At 39.4% G+C, this 13,595-nt stretch overlaps 1 protein-coding gene across 5 annotated transcripts in view; it reads left to right on the top strand.

Moving 5' to 3' along the window:
• The window catches only part of HIVEP1 (HIVEP zinc finger 1), a 146,853-nt gene that overhangs the window by 7,728 nt on the left and 125,530 nt on the right, over positions 1–13,595 (top strand). The gene's annotated exons all lie outside the window — the stretch shown is intronic.

Raw genomic sequence — 13,595 nt, 5'->3', positions numbered from 1 at the left:
TGTTGTTGATGTTTACTCAGACAATTATTTGCAGAACTCGGGGGAAAGTGACCTTTTTTTCCAGAGGAATCAGTGAATCAAAAATATGTATATACTATACATTTCACACAAAAGTTTGAAAATGAGTGTTTTCCCTCTAACCAGGAACTGATATTTTGTTATTAGAAAAGTGAGCTTATTTTAGCTTACTTATTTTGTTTTAAACAATTTGTTTTGTTTTAATGTGTGTTACCAGCTGGGAATTGCAATCTTTTACATTTAACATTAGCGGATAAGAGGGTAGCAATTTTAAGTAATGAATTGGTAAGGCAAATAACTGCAAGCTGAATAAAGTATTTTGTATTTAGCATTACAAGAAAAAAAATTCTCAAATACATACAAGAAATCACCTAAGACCCAAATAGAGTAATTGAAAATGTTCCTTTGTTGAGATAAATTTGATCAGTCCCCTTAGGTGATATCTGAAAATGTGATCAATTTTGTGACCTATTCATATCTGAAAGCAGTTTTTTATTTCCTGCTAAAAGAGAGTACGAGAATTCTCTGCTGGCGTAGGTGGACGCCTGGGCCCAAGATCAAATCGACGATTAAGTGTTGTGTGTTAGTCTGATTTTTCAGAGTCCTATAGAAAATGATGAAAATTGAATGCATTTGCATGTCTCCCTCACTAGAATCTGACCTCCCTAGAGACTTTGTGTCCTTCAGTGCTGTATGCAGAGCCTCCAGACCCAAGGGTGCCAGCCCAGGTGGGTGCTTGGAGCCCTGGCCCCTGCCCTGTAATTCACCTGTCTGGAAGGGACTGTTATTCTGATTTACACGGAGGCACCAGATAGGTTGGCAGCTGCTGTGGCCCTAGCCTAGTTTCTGGCAGCTAATAACAGATATTGTTGAAGGAATGAACATGAGTGAGCTGAAACTGTTATCACTAGGTCATAAATGTTAAACATTTTTCATATTTAAACTATGTTTTTTCTGATAGTCTAGATAACATGACTATCCTGAGAAATAGAATTTGTAGACCATAAATGCTTTTCCTTTCTGTATCAAATAAATGTTCAACTCAACAGATACTTGTTGAACACCTTCATGTGCCACTGTACTAGGTGTTAGAAGTAAAATGGTTGTAAAAACACGCATCCTGAAAGCTTTATGGAGTCGAGGGGTGATAGTTGGGCAAACAGAGGTTTGGAAATAGTGGAGGTGGGCATTGTAGTGTGTTCTGGTTGTGGGGGACGGTGTGGAGTACAGTGGGGGGTGATTTAGGAAGATAAAGTAATACCTGAACTTGGCTTTTAAGGCTGAGACATTACCCAAGAAGCTGACCAGACAGAGTAAGGACATCTGTCTCATCCTGGGGTAGGAGCTTATGAAATAACTTGGGGAGTCATGGCTACTCTAAGTTATTTCCATTGGAGCATAAGAAGTTAGATTCTGGGGTAAAGGAGGGAAGGAGAGAGAAGTAGAGATTGCAGCTGGTGAATTAGGAGGATTTATCATGAAGGCCCATCAAATTTAAGTGTAAATGTTATATGTAGAGTCAAAAGTCTTAATAGGAAAACCTGCTTGGTTTCTGAAAGTAAAATGTTTTCAGAGTGTTCCAAGAGAACTTCAAATACATTGGATTCTGGCCCATCAGCCAGAGTCTAGAAAGTTCCCTGAGTAAGGCATGTGAACTCTCAGCCACTAAAGAAAAGATTGACATGGACCAGCACAAGACAGCATCCTAATGTGGTGTTGGTGGGACCACCAGACTCAGCAGGCGCGGGGAGCAGAGTGACGTCTGTCTGGGAGTGGAGGAGGACCTCACGGAAGAGGTGGTACTTGAGCCATGTGAGCACACTCAGCTGAGATGGGGGAAGGTGAAGTTGTGCCACCTGGGAAAAATGGAGGAAGCAAAAGCAGGAAAGTGCTAACGTGTAACAATCTGTTCTATTTTGCTAATGCTGCTGGGATGCAAAACACCAGAAATGGACTGGCTTTTATAGAAGGGGGTTTATTTGGTTACACAGTTACAGTCTTAAGGCCATAAAGTGTCCAAGGTAACACATCAGCAGTCAGATACCTTCACTGGAGGATGGCCAATGGCGTCCGGAAAACCTCTGTTAGCTGGGAAAGCACGTGGCTGGCGTCTGCTCAAAGTTCTGGTTTCAAAATGGCTTTCTCCCAGGACGTTCCTCTCTAGGCTGCAGTTCCTCAAAAATGTCACTCTTTAGTTGCAGTTGGGGTATTTGTCCTCTCTTAGCTTCTCTAGAGCAAGAGTCTGCTTTCAACGGCCATCTTCAAACTGTCTCTCATCTGCAGCTCCTATGCTTTCTTCAAAGTGTCCCTCTTGGCTGTAGCTCCTCTTCAAAACGTCACTCATAGCTGCACTGAGTTCTCTCTACCCCTCAGCTCATTTATATGACTCCACTGATCAAGGCCCACCCTGAATGGGTGGGGCCACACCTCCATGGAAATATGTCATCAGAGTTATCACCCACAGTTGGGTGGGGCACAAAGAATTACAATCTAATCAACACTGATAACGTCTGCCCATACAAGATTACATCAAAGATAATGGCGTTTGGGGGACAGAATATGTTCAAACTGGCACACCACCTTTAGAATTCCCACTTTCCTTCGAAAAATGTATTTGAAGAGTCTATCCTGAGGGACAATTTTGTGGTTAAAGTAAGCAAATAAATATTGGCTACTGAACTTATTATTTTTTAGCATTTATTTTATATTTGTGCTGATTTGGAATATCATCTTTGTTTCGCTGTGCCTGTCTGCACAGAAGACATATCTAATAAAATGGATGAAACACGGAGATAAGAAATCAGAAAACCAGAAAGGGAGTCACAACCCAGCTTGCTGCAAAGAGCGCAGTGCTCAGACCATTTCCTCTGTCAGGCTCGGGGTTTTCTTAAGCCTAGCACCTCTTTTTAGGCTTCTTTGGAAAATTGTTTGTGATCTATTTGTCTTGTATTTGGTAATTAAGTCAACATTAAAAGATTTATACTTTAAAAAAAACTCAAATTATATGTTAATTATGCTTTCATGGCAGTGTTAACTCTTCTAATATAGCTGTCTTTGATTTATCCTTGGATCTTCTGCAAGGGTGGGCATATCCCTGTGGCTATCCAAAGCCGCAGAAGAAACACAGTGTGGCTTTCTGGAATGTGAATTTTACTTGGGGGAAAATACATCCACACACATATATATATGTGAGGGTCTGGCTATATGCGTATGTACATATACACATGTTGAAGTATTATACGAGAATTAAAAAGTACAATACAGGGATCTATCATGGAGGAGTATGCAGAATTGGCATGAATTTTAAGGTGAGGTTATTAGCCCAGGCTACAATCTCCTAAGGAGACAGAATTTATACTTCTCGGCTATTAGGAATTCTTTGGTAGAAAAGTGTGAGAAGGACTGATATGTCATATGCAGGGAATAAATTTGGGGCCTAATGAAGAGAGTTAGACCTGGAAGAGTGCCCTGTACAGTCTGTCAGTCTGTAGGACTGGGGTTTTGTGGGGTTTTGTGTCTTTGGTGCCTGTCTCTCGTTTGTGGAACCCAGGTGGGTATTGCTTAGTACTGACAGATCCTTTGTGCAGTTGAATAAAAATGTCTGACAGGATTTGAGCACAGCCCTTGGTGTCAAGAAGAAAAGCTTGGGGTTGTCGGTTTGCCACCCTATGCAGGACCCCAGGGCCACTGCCCGCTGCCTCCTTGGTTCCCTGCTGCCACTCTTGGGCAACATGGAGTGGAGGCTTGCGGGGCTCCATGTCAGTCCTCTAAAGGTAGCGGGCGTCTTTGCGCTGTGCTGGTCATCATTGTGAATTTGCTTCAGAGCTTTTGTGAAAAAGAAGTAAGTTGCCTACTTTAATTGTACGTGGGCCTAAGGTTTCAAAGACTTATTGTTGTCTACTTTAAGACTGGAAATGAGTGTGGAAAATATTAAGTAGTAACCTTTTGCAAAAGCTATTACGAGAATTTGGTGTAGCCGTTTATTCTTTTTTTTGGTGGAGTGCATTTGGCTCTGACACACGGCAAAAAAAGAACTTTTTTCCCCTCTGAGAGCCAGCTTTATTATAATGGAAAGTGGTGGTTAGGAAGGAGATCAGATCACAGCTACTGTCTTAGTTCCCTCAGGCTGCTATAACAAAGTATCACAAACTGGGTGGCTTAAAACTACAGAAAGTTCTGTCTGGTGGTTGCAGAGGCTAGAAGTCCTGGTCGAAACTATCAGCAGGGCCTCGTTCCCTCAGAAACCTGTAGGGGACTGTCCTTTCTTGCCTCTTGCTAGCGTCTGGTGTTTTCTGGTAATTCTTGCTGTTCCTTGGCTTGCAGCTGCAGCATTTCAATTCTGCCTCTGCATTGTATGTCCTTCTGCCCCATGTCTGTCCCTTTTCTTTTAAAGACACCACTCATGTTGGATTAAGGACCTCCAGTATGACCTCATCTTAACTCATCACATCCTCAGAGGCCCTCTTTCCAAATTAGGTCACATTCTTGGCACCAGGGCTCAGGACTTGAATATATCTTTTTTGGGGACACAGTCCAACCCATAATAGCCACAACTGACACATGTGGTCTGGGGTCCAAAGTCTCGAGTGTGGCCAAGGAAGCTTTCCAATTTGGCTGCCTTCTTTCTCTACAGTATCTGATGAGTAGTCGCTGGCCTTTTCACTTACCTGAGCTCAGCATGGAAATCCAGCCTTTCTGGGCTTGTTCTTCTTTCTGGAAGGTCTCCCCAAACTCCACCCCATCCACCTCCCACCATCCCAATTTCTACTCTCCAAAGAAGGTGTCTTCTTCTCTCTTCTCCCCCTGTCAGATCCACCCCGTTGAGTTGGAAACGCTTCTTCAGTTATTTGGTAGCTGCTTGTTAAGAAACCCATTACAATGTAAAATTTTAATTGCCTGAACAGATAAGTCAAGTGGTGATTATTAACTTTTGTTTTACCTGAGGTTTCAGCATAGAATTCCTCGAGTTGATTCCTCTGCCACGTTTAATTACTCGTTTAATTACTCGAAGGGTAAAGAGCTCCGGCTCAAGCTATCACGCTCCGGCTCAAGCTGTCGCGCTCCGGCTCAAGCTATCACTGACTAGTTGTGTAGTCTCCGGCAAACTGCAAGCGCTGGTTTCCTCATCTGTAAAATGGAGATAATGTGTGAAGATGAGATGACGTGATCCATGGAAAGCACTTGGCATAAGGCCTGACGCAGAGTAAACACTCAATGCAGAGGCTATCGCTTTTCATAAAAAGCTGGTCTATATTGAACTCGTGTGTTGCATGTGCTTTGTAAACAGAGGAATACCTGTATTAACAGTTGCATTTGGATGCTGCGCAAAGGAAGCTGCCTCTGTGCTCCGTGTTGATAGCTGACACATGCTGTTCTTGGAATTGGGATTTGGGAGCGAGAGGCTCGTGCAGAAAATAATAAACTGGGAAAGAAAATTCTTACCCAATGGCTGCCTCCTTTACATGTAGCCTCACTCAGACCTCACCCGGTTTTTTTTGACGTTGTTGAATGAATTTGTTCTGTTTTCATCTAGATCTCAGGAAACTGAGATCTTCTGTTTTGTTACAATTGAACTGCTTTTAAAAATGTTGACGTCATGGACCATGAAGGGTTGAAGTGAAGTGCTCTTGTCATCACTTATGTTTTAGGATCTGAAATGGGTACCATCTCTCCATCCCCTGCTCCCTACCTCTGGGAGACCAGAAGAAACACAGTCGGGGTTGCGGGATTAATCTGATTGAGATGAATATTTTCATTTGCTTATCAATGTGTGGGCTCACTCTAGTGATTATTTTGTAAACTCATCTAACATGAATAATGTTATGTAGGGAATGTCTTGGTAAGCTTATATGTAGAATAGGTTCAATTTTGGTGATTTCCAGTTGGAATTCCAGCTGTTTATGCAGGGATTTTCAAATTTGAATGTTAGGTCAGCATTTCCACACTGACAGCCTTCAAATTTGAGGAGTCAAAAATCTTGAAGGGAAAACAACCCTGTATCTTATTAAAAAAAACAAATCTGTATATGACTGTAGCTAGAAGGGAAATAAGTAATACCTTTAAAAAAAGCTTTTGCTGATATAGGTGATAAAGCCATTGTAGTTATTAGGAGCTATCATGTTCACATTATTTAGTTTGACAAGTATAAAAATATGAGAGTAGATTTAATATAGCAAGCTCCCCTTCCTTTTTTTTTTTCCGCAGATAATTATTTTCCAGCTCATGTTGAGAGCTTATTTGATGCTTCTTGAATGCTTATTAACACTAACCAAACCTTTATCTTTTTAAAAGAAAATACAAAATGTAATAATATGATTAATCAGAGTAATTATTTTATTTTAGAACGTCTCTGTGCAAAATATGTTCTGATGAAGTATAATTTTATCTTGCCATAGAATAGAAAAATATGTAATGTGCATAAAATTGCCTGTCATACACAAATATTTTTAAGCTCTACATTTAGAATGCAATGTAATTTGAACAAGCCTGGGCTAAAGTCGATTCTTATGTTATGTGGGAAAATACTGTATGAATAAATTAAGTGCTTTATTTTTTCTAATTACATATTTAATTCTTCAAAGACATTTTAGTAAAACTCTTTTGCATAAGTGATTGTTTACCAATTACAAATGATGCTAAAGTATTTTTAAATAGTTTTATTGAGGTATATTCACATACCCTACAATCATCCACAGTGTACAGTCAACTATTCACAGTACCATCACCAGAATCAACTTTTGAACATTTTCCTTACTCCAAAAATAAATAAATAAATAAATAAATAAATAAATAAATAAATGTAAAAAGGAACACTTAAAAACATTTCATCTCCCCCCCATCCCATCCATTTTTCATTTAGTTTTTGTCCCCGTTTTTCTACTCATCTGTCCATACATTGGACTAAGGGAGTGTGAGTCACAAGATTTTCACAAATACACAGTTACACCATGTAAGCTACATAGTTATGCAATTATCTTCAAGAATCAAGGGTATTGCATTGCAGTTTTACTGTTTCAGGTATTTCCCTCTAGCTATTCCAAATACACCAAAAACTAAAAAAGGATATCTATATAGCACATAAGAATCCCCCCAAGTGACCTCAACTCCATTCGAAATCTCTCAGCCACTGAAACCCTACTTTGCTTCACTTCGCTTCCCCCTTTTGGTCAAGAAGATATTCTCAATCCCACGATGCTGGGTCCAGGCTTATCCCCGGGAGTCGTGTCCCACATTGCTAAGGAGATTTATACCCCTGGGAGTCAGGTCCCGCGTAAGGGGGAGGGCAGTGAATTCACCTGCAGAGTGGGCTTAGAGAGAGAGAGGGCCACATCTGAGCAATGAAGAGGTTCTCTGGGGGAGACTCTTAGGCACAATTATAAGTAGGCTCAGCCTTTCCTTTGCAGCAGCAAGCCTCATAATGGCATGCCCCACGATCAAGGGCTCATCCTACCAAATTGTTAGTCCTCAGTGTTTTTGAGAATATCAGTAATAACCCAGGTGGGGAAGTCCAACAATTCTGCATTTCCCCCCAGTTCCCCAGAGGGAATCTGCAAATATATCCTCATTCTCTGCCCAAATTACTTTTGGGATGTATCAGAATTTCACACTAACCTGTACAAACCTACCAGATCTCACTTCCTGTTCAAAGTTTCATGTAATTACAGTGTTTGAATAAACTGACCATACAAGTTAAATTATTTAGTGTGCTGCAGAAAATATAGACCCTGCACCAAATAAACATCTCTTCCCTTGGTCTTACACGGAAGTTGAAGTTTCAAAACATAGTCAATATCCTCCTTTACTCTTTGGCCTGATTTGTCTTAGTCCTAACCAGATCTGTTTCATTCATACCTCTAATTGAGGTCTGAACTCCTTTTCAGCTTTTTTAACAGTTGTTGTATGAGGTAATACTGACATCCATATCTGCTGAGCTCTAGTTCTGAGTTTCAGGTGTCACACAGATACCCAAAGTTCCAGAGACCTACCAGGTTATATACAAGGAGCTCAGCATCTCAGAATTTAGATATAACCATTACAACTCAGGAGTAGATGTGACTGCTGGTTAAGAGCTTACAATCTAGGGACCATTACAATAAGCCTTCCCCTGATAAGCTGTGCTCTAAGATTCAGTTCTCAGAGTTTACACATTATAGTTAGTCCATATTAGTGAGGTATTATAATATTTGTCTTTTTGTTTCTGGCATACTTCACTCAAAATGCTATCCTCAAGATCCAGTCACCTAGTTGCATGTCTCAGTTTCATTCCTTCTTGCAGCTGCTCAGTATTGTATGCATACACCACAGTTCATAATTCAGTTCATCAGTCAATGTACCTTTAGGCCACCTCTGTCCATTGCAACTCATGAATACGGTGGTCATAAACACCAGTGTGCAAATGTCCATTCGTGTCCCTGCTCTCAGATCTTCCACATAAATACCCCATAATGAGGTTGCAGGACCTTATGGCACGCACATACTTAGCTTCTTGTGGAGCCACTACACTGTCCTCCAGATAGATTACACAATTCTACTTCCCCACCAACAGTAAATAGGTACATCCCTCTCTCCATGTTTTCTCAAGCACTTGTTTCCCTCTGTTTATATTTTTCCCTGCAATTTTATAGAGATATATTTACTTACCATAATCATCCACAGTATACAATTAGTTGTTCATAGTATTATCATATAGTTTTGCATTCAACACCCAATCAGTACTTGAACATATTCATTACTTTAGAGAATTTTTAAAAAGAATAATACAAAAGATTAAAAAATATTAAAATATCATACAATACAATATAATAAGGTCAGACAACAATACCACTGCCAAGAATCCCATTCCCCTCCTGTATCCCCTGCTCATATACATTTAGCTTTGGTATATTACCTTTACTACATTTAATGAAAGCATATTACAGTGTTACTGTTAACCATGGACTCTAGTTTGCTTTGATTATATTTTTCCCCAGTACCATCCCTTTTTCAACACCTTGCAAGGCTGACATTCATTTGTTTTCCCACATGTAACATTTTTATATTTGTACATTTAGTCACCATCATTGACCACTCTAGGTTTCACTAAGTTATACAGCCCCCATTTTTATCATCTGTCTTTCCTTCTGTTGTTATACTTGCCCTAGCACTCCTCTTTCAGCTGTACTCATAGACATCTTTGTTCAGTGTACTTACAATATTGTGCTACCATCACACAGTATTATGCTGTCTATTTCTGCATCTACACAGTCAATCCCGCTGAACATTCTGTGCTCCTTCAGCATCAAATGCCTGATCTCTACCCTCTTTCTATCTCCTGATAACCTGTCTTTTGAGCTTTCGACTCTCAAAGTTTGCTCATTAATGTTAGTTCATATTAGTGAGACCATACAGTATTTGTCTTTTTGTTTCTGGCTGACTTCGCTCAACATAACGTCCTCAAGGTTCATCCACGTTATTGTATGTTCTGTGACTTTGTTTTGTCTTACAGCTGTGTAATATTCCATTGTGTGTATGTAACACAGTTTATCCACTTGTCCATTGATGAACATTTGGGCTGTTTCCATCTTTTGGCAATTGTGAATAATGCTGCTATAAACATTGTTTTACAAATGTGATTACATAGCAATTATGTGCCAATTACAAAAGATGCGAAGTATTCTTATTAAGCACTTTTTTAACATTGTTAGCCATTATTCACTATCGCATTAAAATTATAGTCAAATAATGCCCTTTCTTCTCAGTACTCAAGTCATTCTTTCACAAGGAAGGTATTTTTGGTCCTTAAGGCTTATATTTGGTACAGGATTGCATTAATTTTGACTTTTATTAAAAAAATAATGAAAAGTTCTCTGAAGTTCTTACAGAGTTCCTAAGATCAGTTTCATGCTACAAAATGTTTTAAGGCTGTTCTGCTGTGCAAAGGTATTTTAAAAATGTATCGCAATCACAAAACAGTTGGCTGCCCTGTAGTTAACTAGAATAGCAGTTACTGAGTATGAAACGGAACCATAGTAGTCTGAGAGTTATAAGGACTTAATTGACGGGAAGCTTGATTTTTATGGTACTTGGGTGCTCGCGTGCCTGTAATATTTCTGTGTGCTTACATAGTGTATGAATTTTACCCAAACATAGCTATTGTTTTGCACTTTGAAGTGTGCTTATGTATGTCTATCTCCCAACTCTTTCAGATTCGCCAGTGTAGAAAAAGATAAAATCAGCATATAACTGCTTAATAGTTACAGTATCCAAACAGGTTATACATATGATCGGGGCAGTGTTTGATATCTTAAAAATAAATAAAGAAAAATGAGCTGAGCTGATACTCAGGTACCTGGAAGTTGTGGCGGCTAAATGGGGCCAGGGGTTCCCCTTTGGGCGGCTCTTTCCTCCAATGCCCTCGGTGAGGATGGTGAGGATGAGTGAGTGTTGCAGCTAGAAGGGGTTGGCCTTGGATGTCCTTGAATTCAGTCTCCTCATTTTACAGGTCAGAAATAAAGGTGCCCTGAGAAAGTTAAATAAATCAACTTAGAGCAGCTCATTTATGTCTAGGTGGCAGAGTTGAAATGATACTTGCGGAATGTTCTTTCAGTTTATTTATTTATTTATTTGGCATCAGACTGCTTCCGGGAGTTATGTATGATTTGTTGTGGGCTGGTGGCAAGAGGGAGGTTGATTTATATCGTTTTAATGATCAAAAACGCTAACCTCTCCACAGGCCTGAAGTTGGCTCTATTCACAGTACTTTCTATATGTTCACTCATTTAATCCTTACAACCACGTGAGGTAGCCACTGTTATTATCTGCATTTTATAGACGTGGGAGTGCAACACGGAGAGTGTCTCAGCTGCCCAGGGTCACACAGCAAGGCGTCTCCAGAGCCTTTGCGTTTAACCTTCGTGCTTATACTTGCTAATGTTGGCAACAAAAAAATCTTTTCCTGGTTACTAAGAGTTTGGAAATGCTGTCCATCCCAGTTACGAAAAAAAGCTTGTTAAGTCCTAGCACATAGAAGCCGAGGTTACTCAGGAGGTCAGAATTTGAAGGATTTTTTTTTCCTCCTGTAAGTCCATAATTGTTGAAAATTCATCTCAGAGTTGTGTGTGTATGTATTGCTAAGTTGGAATTACTATCACAGAGAGTCGGGGAATTTCCAAGCACTTCAAGAGAGAAGAATAATTTTTCCATCAAAGGTGCTTGCTCACATGCTTTGCTTAGTTGAAAGTAGAACTGTCTTACTTAGAATGGGGAACAGCAGCATTTCAATGGGAGTTTCAGTGTAACGGTAAAAATTTCAGACATGAAGACTTAGAAAATGTTGCTGGGAAAACTCCTGTAAAAACATTAAAATTCTGAGTTAAATCTGGAAGAAAACAGTCTATAATTTTTCTTCCATGCAGTAAGTGTAGAAAACATAACAGTATTTTATCTCCACTTGCAGCTATAGAGAAAGGGGAAATGGAGAATAGCTTTTAAGGGATCAGAATTAAGAAATTTTGTTCATCTTCTGTTTTAATCCTAAGAACAGCGAAAATGTTAGTAGACTATGCTTAGAAATAAAGCCTTGTACCTGCCCTCTAAGAGATTACAATCTAATATGCCCCATGAAATACACATGGAAAAAATCTAAGAGCAATATAAAGCAGCAGATAAATCATTTCAGATTAATATGGTACATATGCCCTATGGCCTCCCCAGAGGGAAAATTTAGCAAAAAAAATGATCTGAATAGGATAAAATCAATCAGGATGAGTTAATGTTTTTCTCCATGAAAACTAGAATGAGGAGTATGGGGATCGGTTTTGACGGAAGGGTAGATTGGCCAAGGAAAGAAGTTGTTTTGAGCCTTTGGCAGAAGAAAGAATGAGGGAACAATCATACAGAATTAGTTGTCAGTCCAGTTTGTTTGCTTAGACTGTACGTCTCATCTTGATAAACTCGAAAACCTATAGAGAAAGAAAAGGAAAGGAGACTTTTAAAACTTGATATGTGTAGTTTCTATTTTTTGTGATTATAAGATTACCAAGTTAATTTATTTTATACTACCAGGTGGGTGTATAAAGTATTTGAGGATCTCTCAGAAGCCCAGGACTATCTTACAATACTTTGGAGTTGAAAAACAGCCTCCATCTAGGGTCAGGGTGATTTGTTGGCATCCAGGAAATAGGATGGTAGGTTAAAGGATTTCGGCAGTCTCACCCTCCCCACCCCTCCCCAAAACTCTTCTTTATGCATATCAACAAACCAGCAAAAGAGTAATGTGTAATTGTGAGCAAATAACCCTTAAATTAGTTTCTTTGTGGAGAATAAGACATGGGAGTGGGCAGGACTGAGGGGAAGATGCTGATATATAATTTCCTTTGTAGCTCTAACTAGCTGTTATTCTAGGGCAGGGGTCCACAGACTACAGACTTAGGGCCAAATCCAGTACGCCACCTGTTTTTGTGAATAAAGTTTTATTGGAACACAGCCATGCCCATTTGTTTACATATTGACTGTGGCAGAGTTGAGTAGTTGCATATGGTTCACAAAGCCTGAAATATCCTGGGACCAAGCCATGTAAGTGATACTTCCTATTGACACATTGTTTTATAATTTGTACTTACATCTTTGGGAACTTGATTGAACTCCTGGTATGTCTGAATTCTCAATATTCCTGGCAGCATTTTGTTTACTATCCTAATATTATTAGGATGTTATTTCTGGTGGTGTTGGGGTAATGGAAGAAGAGTGATTAGAAAAAATGATACTTTTCCATTCCGGTTTTGTTTTACTTTATATTGAAGTTTAAGTACTCTATGATGAAGGGTAGTCTTGAGTTGACAGTAGCCAAGTCGTTGGAGAACTCCTTTTGAAAGCAGTGTTCCTTCTCCACAGGCAGGCTGAAACATTAGCCTCTTTATTGTGGGACATGCTGCTGTCAACATGGGGCTCAAAAATAGTATGAACATCAATAACTGTTTCCACATTTCCTTTCAGGGTGAAAGGAAGAGCCTGTAGTGGTCATGAAGTAAGGTGAAAGCAAAGGGCCAACTTGGCGCTATCACTTAGCACCTCTGTCAGAACTTCTCTGGGCTCTGCTGTCATGTGTTGGACATGACATGGATTTAAACAGCCCTGTCCCTATCTTCTAGGAAATTTATAATTTGGGACAAACTGCCCTGGTTTACATGTGAAAGTCTGGACAGCTGTGCAGACATTTGACAGGTGAACATATGAGTAAACGTTCAATTACTCTATATAAGCAGATGTATGACTGCATAGCACGGGGGTTAAATGCATTATTTGGCTTTCTCTGTGTTGATGGTTAAAGTCGATCTGCTTTGTTTTTTTTTTTTTTTTTTTTTTATCTTCATTTTATTGAGATATATTCACATACCAAACAGTCATACAAAACAAATCATACTTTCGATTGTTTACAGTACCATTACATAGTTGTACATTCATCACCTAAATCAATGCCTGATACCTTCATTAGCACACACACAAAAATAACAAGAATAATAATTAGAGTGAAAAAGAGCAATTGAAGTAAAAAAGAACACTGGGTACCTTTGTCTGTTTGTTTCCTTCCCCTATTTTTC

The sequence above is a fragment of the Choloepus didactylus genome, chromosome 7 (assembly GCF_015220235.1).
Source record: "Choloepus didactylus isolate mChoDid1 chromosome 7, mChoDid1.pri, whole genome shotgun sequence".
Taxonomy (NCBI): domain Eukaryota; kingdom Metazoa; phylum Chordata; class Mammalia; order Pilosa; family Megalonychidae; genus Choloepus; species Choloepus didactylus.
This window is presented reverse-complemented; position numbering and strand designations above follow the sequence as displayed.